The sequence below is a fragment of the Myxocyprinus asiaticus genome, chromosome 14, assembly GCF_019703515.2.
Source record: "Myxocyprinus asiaticus isolate MX2 ecotype Aquarium Trade chromosome 14, UBuf_Myxa_2, whole genome shotgun sequence".
NCBI lineage: Eukaryota > Metazoa > Chordata > Actinopteri > Cypriniformes > Catostomidae > Myxocyprinus > Myxocyprinus asiaticus.
This window is the reverse complement of record NC_059357.1, coordinates 5,941,509-5,949,832: the sequence shown is the minus strand read 5'-3', so window position 1 is coordinate 5,949,832 and position 8,324 is coordinate 5,941,509.

The following is an 8,324-nucleotide window of genomic DNA, read 5'->3' as shown; positions in this document are numbered from 1 at the left end:
CGGTGGTGCTCCAGCGGTGGTCCCCTGCCCCTGTGAGCCCAGCTGTGGCACAAACACGCCCACACGGGATTGGGTCCAGTGGACTATGAGGACGAGACTCCTCCTCTCCCCTCCTCGGCCAATCTTATGGTGGGCGGCAGGAGCCAGGTAAGTGCTTCGATGTCCCTGGTGGGGGTACAAGAAATGGATGTGGATTATTTAGTTAAATCATACTTTAGTTTAGGATTTAGCAACAAAGAAATCCTTTGTCATCTTTTGGCACATCAGCACAAAGTTATTATTGGGATCCGTACACTGCAGCAGTTATGTAGGAATTGAATTTTCTATTGAATTTTCTTTTCCAAGTTGACCTTCAGGTCAACTTGGAAAAGAGCAAGGTCTCCCCGGTTCAGAGCATCTCTTTTCTCGGTTTGGAGTTGGACTCAGTCTCGATGACAGCACGTGGTGCTGAACTGTCTGAAGGCGTTCAGATGGAGAACAGCGGTTCCACTGGAACTTTTTCAGAGGCTCCTGGGCGTTGATCCAGGGCAAGCACGTATTGGTCTGGACAGACAACACAGCGACAGTAGCGTACATCAACCGCCAAGGTGGTCTATGCTCCCATTGCATGTCACAACTTGCCTGCCGTCTCCTCCTCTGGAGTCAGCAGCACCTCAAGTTGCTACGAGCTACTCACATCCCGGGCGACCTCAACACCGCAGCAGACATGCTGTCACATCCGGTTACCCTCAGGGGAGAGTGGAAACGCCACCCTCAGGTGGTCCAGCTGATTTGGAGTCGATTCGGTCGAGCACAGGTAGACCTGTTTGCTTCCCGGGAATCCTCCCACTGCGTGCTTTGGTACGCCCTGACCAAGGCACCCCTTGGTATAGATGCGCTGGCACACAGCTGGCCCCCTGGACTACGCAAATATGCATTTCCCCCAGTGAGCCTACTTGCACAGACCCAAGGTCAGGGAGGACGAGGAGCAGATCATCCTAGAAGCACAATACTGGCCCACCCAGATGTGGTTCTCAGATCTCACGCTCCTCGTGAAAGACCCCCCCCCCACCTGGCGAATCCCCCTCAGGAAGGACATTCTTTCTCAGGGACGTGGCACCATCTGGCACCCGTGACCAGACCTCTGGAATCTTCACGTCTGGCCCCTTGATGGGACGTGGAAGACCTAAGTGGCCTACCACCCGCAGTGGTAGACACGATCACTCAGGCTAGGGCTCCCTCTATGAGGCGCCTGTATGCCTTGAAGTGGCGTCTGTTCGCTAAGTGGTGTTCTTCCCGACGCGAAGATCCCCAGAGATGTGCAGTTGGATCAGTGCTTTCCTTCCTGCAGGAGAGGCTGGAGGGGTGGCTGTCCCCCTCCACCCTGAAGGTGTGTGTAGCTGCTATTTCGGCTCATCACGATGCAGTAGATGGTAAGTATTTGGGGAAGCACGACTTGATCATCAGGTTTCTGAGAGGCGCTAGGAGGTTGAATCCCTCCAGACCGCACCTTGTCCCCTCATGAGACCTCTCTGTAGTCCTTTGGGGTCTCTCTGTAGCTCCCTTTGAGCCCTTGGAGTCAGCTTAGCTTAAGGCACTCTCTTTGAAGACTGCCCTCCTGACTGAACTCACTTCCATCAAAAGGGTAGGGGACCTGCAGGCATTCTCTGTCAGCGAATCGTGCCTGGAGTTCGGTCCGGGTTACTCTCACGTGATCCTGAGACCCCGACCGGGCTATGTGCCCAAGGTTCCCATGACCCCTTTTAGGGATCAGGTGGTGAACCTGCAAGCACTGCTCCAGGAGGAGGCAGACCCAGCCTTGGCATTGTTGTGTCCGGTGCAGACTTCAAGCATCTATTTGGATCACACGCAGAGCCTTAGAAGCTCCGAGCAGCTCTTTGTTTGCTTTGGTGGACAGCGGAAAGGAAGCGCTGTCTCCAAACAGAGGATCGCCCACTGGGTCATTGACGCCATCGCAATGGCATATCAGGCTCAGGACATGCCACCCCCTGCGGGGTTACGAGCCCACTCCACAAGGAGTGAGGCGGCCTCCTGGGCCCTGGCCAGTGGTGCCTCTTTGGCAGACTGGGCAACACCCAACACCTTTGCGAGGTTCTACAATCTCCGGGTTGTGTATTGGCAGGCACGAGCAGGTAAGTTCCGGGACAACTGGCTGGGTGTACCGCTTGCGCATAGCGCCTTTTCCCTCCCTTGAGGTGAAGACGTGTGCTCTTGACTCCCAGTTGTGTTCACAGACTGTGATCCCTGGATGACTTTCCTCCTTAGCCCTCTGGCAGTTGAGTTTGCGGAGAAACGTGCGCTAATGAGCCCCTGTACTGAAGTAGGTGCCCCACATGTGCTGGTTTCCCGAAGGCGACCCCATGTGACATCTTCCACAAAATCGTTTCCCTGGCGGCAAATTGCGTCTTCCTTGGGCAGAGGCCCCTCTGCCCCCAGTCGCCATGCTCTGTAGAAACTCCTCCCTATTCGGTTAGGACCTACCATGGGACCTCTCCACATGACATACTTCCGACAAGACCATGTGATGTATTACACTCAAAATACACTTTTTTGGCAGGGTGTGGTCTCCGCGGTGTCTTCCCCTTAGGAGGGGACACTTATGCAGACACTTATGGCTCCCAGTCAGTTAACAAATTCCACTCTTTTTGGGGAGAAAAGAGAGGGAAAAGAGGCCTTGGCTGGGCTAGCCTGTCCCTATAGTTGGGCAGTCGACTTGTTCCTGATGGACCGTTCAACGCTCATAAGAGCGTTGGGGGAGGTTACGTGACAGCCTGGTGCACTGGCTACGAGGCACACAGCAGTCTGCCCGTCACACACGGCCAGTTCATGTAACACAGTTCAGCTAGTTGTGGCGTTTTGTATAGGGACCCCTAGTGTCACTACATCGACACAACGTCATGTGAGTGACAAATAGGGAATGTCCTAGTTACTTTCGTAACCTCCGTTCCCTGATGGAAGGAATGAGACATTGTGTCCCTCTTGCCACAACGCTGAACTACCCGCTGAAATGGCCGGGATCTGGTCTCGGCTCCTCAGCACAAAACCTGAATGAGTGGTTGCATACCAGCTCCTTTTATACTCGTATGTCTGGGGGAGTGGCATGCAAATTCCACTCGCCAATTCTCATTGGCCTTTTTTAAAAAAAGCAGAGGTGTTTGGGGCTCCCAAGAGTGACCCCTAGTGTCACTACATCGACACAATATCTCGTTCCCTCCATCAGGGAACGGAGGTTACGAAAGTAACCAGGACGATTTCAGTGCGATATTTTTCAACACTTTTTTATCCTCTGAAACCATGTACAATGATCAAAATATATTAATATAATTTATTAAATGTCCCTTTGTATCTGATAAACTGTGAAAGATGCATGAACAATATGTGTAGTATTTTATGGACTTAAGAGCGGTTCATAGCTCTAGTTAATTTACGAGAATTTTTACGTGCTACTTAACGATGCTAGATAATGATGCTTTTGGGAAATGTGCTGTAGTAAGTACAATTTAACTGCTACTAACATTCAACTTAGAGCTTGGGGAAGCCCAGCCCAAGCATCACCCACGCCAAGTGGGACTGCACGAACGTCTGGCTCTTCCTCCTGAATAAATTCAATTCCTACATAACCGCTGCAGTGTACGGATCCCAATAATAACTTTGTGCTGATGTGCCAAAAGATGACAAAGGATTTCTTTGTTGCTAAATCCTAAACTAAAGTATGATTTAACTAAATCATCCACATCCATTTCTTGCATTGATGAACTGCTGGCTATCGTTGTGATAATGACGTGCTGTTTCTGGTCATTTTGACTTTCTCGTAGTGCTACGACTTTATTCTCATAATTTTGACTTTATTCTCAAAATATTCAGACTATAATCTTGTAGTGCTATGACATTTTTCTTGTAATTTTGACTTTATTCTCAAAATATTTCGACTTTAATCTCATAGTCCTACGACTTTATTCTCGTAATTTTGATTTTATTCTCAAAATATTATGACTTTAATCTCATAATACTATGACTTAATTCTCGAAATTTGGACTTTATTCTCGAAATCTTACATTATTATTTTTTCCCCCATGCAGCATTCCACCGTCATACTAACTGTGCCTTGATTGCTCTGTTGAAAACAAAAATGAAATCAGCCTAAGGTGGTTTGTCTTAGCCAAGCTTGTTTCAATTGGTCAGGCTACTCTGGTTTAATGGTTTAGAGGGGTTTGACCAGCTGGCTGACCAGCTCACGAACACTTTCCTGGCCAGGCTAAGAGACCAGCTAAACCAGCTAAGACCAGCAAACTTCCTCACCAGACTAGTTTAAGGTGGGTTTTTTTTTTCAGCTGGGTCTTAAATTGTACCTTATCTACCTCTTCTCAATGTTAAGTTAACAAGACGTTGATTCTGAAATTTTTAACAAAAACCGATATTTTGCTACTTACCTTATTTTGTCATCGGATCTATGCTTTACTCAGAAATGCATAAAAATGTAAGGTACAAAAGCAATTTTACTGTTCTGACAATAAGTAATTTCCAATATACATAATTTTCGATATCTTTATTCTGATATAGAAGTCAAAGTCTGCTTGTTACAAAGTGTTTTGGAGGGTTTCCCTCATTATGTAGGCTAGCCTATAGGTAAGTGTCACTTTCACAACAATCACGTCTGTTTATGCCGTTTTTAATGTTTGTGTTTTCATGCTTATTACAGATATGCCGATGGTTTTAATCTGATCAATAATTGGCTGATAAATATCGGCAGCCGATACATTGGTGCATCCCTATTCTAAACCTCTTCTGAAGTTCATATAGACCATGAAGTGATTCAAGACTACATCTAAAAAATTTAAATCACAGGTATGTAGGAAATCAGTTGTCGGTCAAATATACAGTTTAGAGAGCATAATTTAAAATAAATAGCCTATATTATAGGGACCGTTCAAACTGACTACTATTTTTACGGCCATCTGTGCTGTTTTTTAATTGTTTTTCTAGGTAAACAACAGCATATCTCTGTTTTTTTCAACATCTTGCGCAGGAGCGCCATGTTTTAAAAAACATGTCAAGTTAAAAAAACTTAGACTTTTAAAAAACATACGTTGAGAAACCTGCATTCTGTTTCATTCATTGTGCTTTGTTTGTAAATGTAAAATAAAAGAGCCTTATTCATTTTGCATAGGTTTAATAAACTGTCTCTCATATTGTCAGGCCAGTCATATTAGCCAGTGTCAAGCTTTCCAAAGCATATAGACTCAATACCCAGACTCATTAGAACAGCCTCTCAAACCAGCTGACTAAACCTTTCCATGAGCTGGGGACACCCGGATGACCCTCAGGCTCCACCTGAGGGAACAACACGGTCTTTGAGTCCAGAGAGCGGACAAACGGATTGTTGACACATTTTGAACAGCCTGACTCACCGTTTCCTGAGAAAGCTCCACTCCCAGGTACCCACAGTGACCTGTCTGCATAGCAGCCTCTTTGTGACCTGTTTACAAAGTTATTCCCCAAATATACTGTATTTTTATACTGTATTTGTTAATGCATACCACTGATATCCTTTAACTGGATATTTTTCAGCACTGAACTGGCTGTGGTTTGGAGATGTTACATCTAAACAGTCAGATGGAGCTATGTACAGTTTAGAAGCTAAACTTCTTAACTTAATAACTGAATTATGCTATACTTTCCGTCAAAATAATATGACGACCCCCCCCCCAGTTATAGGGGCACATTCCAGGAGGGGTCACCCAGATCGTTGGAAACACCAGTAAGGAATGGGTATCACACAACATAAGGGGTCATCCAGTTTCACCCAAGCTAATCCAAGGTTGGCATGGATTTTTACGACTGGGTGGTGGTGTGGTGTGTATTTAGACATACTGATGGATAGTTTTAAACATTAGCTCAGAGCACCTTCAGAACATGTATTATGTGTCTAACATTGTTATCTATAACTGTCGAGGCCTGCTGAGGTAAGAGAGAAGCTCACTACCCCTGTGATGGGCTTACTTTTGTGCTGAAGAGAAGGACATTTCTCCACAAAGCTGAGGTGTTTGTGTAATGAACATCTGACAGTTGTGTTTAGGATAGTCTGATCTTAACAAAAAAAAAAAAAAAAACAAGAACCAAGACTTGAAACATCACAAGAACTTACATATGAGGCATGAGGCATGATTCATGGAGACATTTGTGATGTCTCTTAAATGTAGTGCAATCTAATCTTAATCCAAAACACAACTGACCTTACGTGATTACAGTGTTTGGAATACTGTCATCACTTTGAGTCAGAATTGAGTCACGGACAGCCAAGTACACTTTCTTTGTCTGTATTGACAGTATGAGTAACTAAGGTCACAGGAAATCTGAAGTAGCTTTGTCTATGACTTTGCATCTGAAAATTCCACCTCTCTTAACAATCATAAACCAAGCATATGTGTTGACTATTTACTGCCAGCTCAGCATCACAACAGAGAATCACAGTAATACTTTGTACATGAACCATCTGCAACAGAATATTAGAATCTAGAGTAGATGGGTTAGTCATTCACTTGTCGAACTCATCAATTCACAAATTGCAAAAGAAAAATTTAGACTAGATAAATGGTGATGTCCGAGGTGATGGGAAATCTTTTAATAATGTAGTTTATAACACATCAAGTTCATAGAAATGTAATAAAAGGTTAAAAGGAGTCCTTTATTAATTACATTTTTTTTTTTGGTCACATGACAACAAAATGGCAACTTACATCAAAAGACTTTGATTTGGTGGAAAAATGTTTTTCAAACATAATATTTTAAAATAAAATTGTTTCACTGCTTATTTTCTTATAATGAAATCATGTGAAAGTTTTGTCTGCACTACTTATGCCAACATTTCTTTTTTCAAGAATTTAAGCTTTCAATGAGACTTTTTTTACTGTCTCTGGACAGACATTTTTGGCTCAGTAATTGAAAATATAGTAGAGGTGAATTAAAGTCATTCAAAAAATCAGCATCACGTCATTGACTCATAAAAGTAAAACAATTAAAACCACTAGATGTCTAGTTGGTTTATATTCAAACCAGCTGTTGCTTCAGTCGACATACTGTAATATACCCTCTTATTTTGTATTCTCCAGAGAAGGGGAAAGAGAACACAACAACTGTCTGTCTGATCCAGTCAGCATTATTTCACTAATGCAGTTAACAGCATCAAATATTCTCATGACTGCCCATAACAAATTGCACAAATATATTATACACTGTTTTGTAAGCTCGCAATATGCTGCACAAAAACACACTGGTCATTTCATATTTGTAATTTAATGCACAAAAAAACAGCAAGTTGTAGTCTGTATTGAGAATATACTGTACACTCACTGAGCACTTTATTATGAACACTATGGTCCTAATAAAGTGCCCAATGTGGTATTCTGCTGTTGTAGCCCATCCACCTCAAGGTTCGATGTGTTGTGCATTCTAAGATGCTATTCTGCTCACTACAATTGTACAGAGTGGTTATCTGAGTTACCGTAGCTTTTCTGTCAGGTCAACAAGTCTGGCCATTCTCCGTTGACCACTCTCATCAACAAGGAATTTCTATCCACAGATCTGCCACTCACTGGATTCTTTTTGTTTTTGACACTATTCTGATTAAACCCTAGAGACTGTTGTACTTGAAAAGCCCAGGAGATCAAGTTACAGAAATACTCAAACCAGCCCGTATGGCACCAACAATCATGCCACAGTCGAAATCACTGAGATCACATTTTTTTCCCCATTCTGATGGTTCATGTGAACATTAACTGAAGCTCCTGACCCGTATCTGCATGATTTTATGAATTGCACTGCTGCCAAATGATTGGATGATTAGATAATCGCATGAATATGTAGGTGTGCAGGTGTTCCTAATAAAGTGCTCAGTGAGTGTATGTGAACGGGCTTTTGCATTTTAATTACTTTTGAGATATATTCCAGGACGTTGATTCACAAAGATAAGTGCGTAGATTGAGTAACACTCTCACATTAAGGATTTGAGATTTATTCCAAGATGTTGAATTACAAATATAAGAGCTTGCCATGCAGTCTTTTACACTCGTGGCCCAGTATCAACTCACTCACTCGAAGCGCTTGCCTAATATTGTGTGGTGTCATGAATAATCATGAGATAGCACCTTCTCCCAGGATAAGGCCACAAAGTTTCATGTATAATTTTGAAACACTGATGATGCAATGATGCACTATAGTGTACGGAAGCATCATGTCCCGTGACGTTGACTCGATGTTGATTTTAAACCTGTAAGACAAACCACTTTCCTCCTAAAATTAAAATTAACGGATGCTAACATTAACTT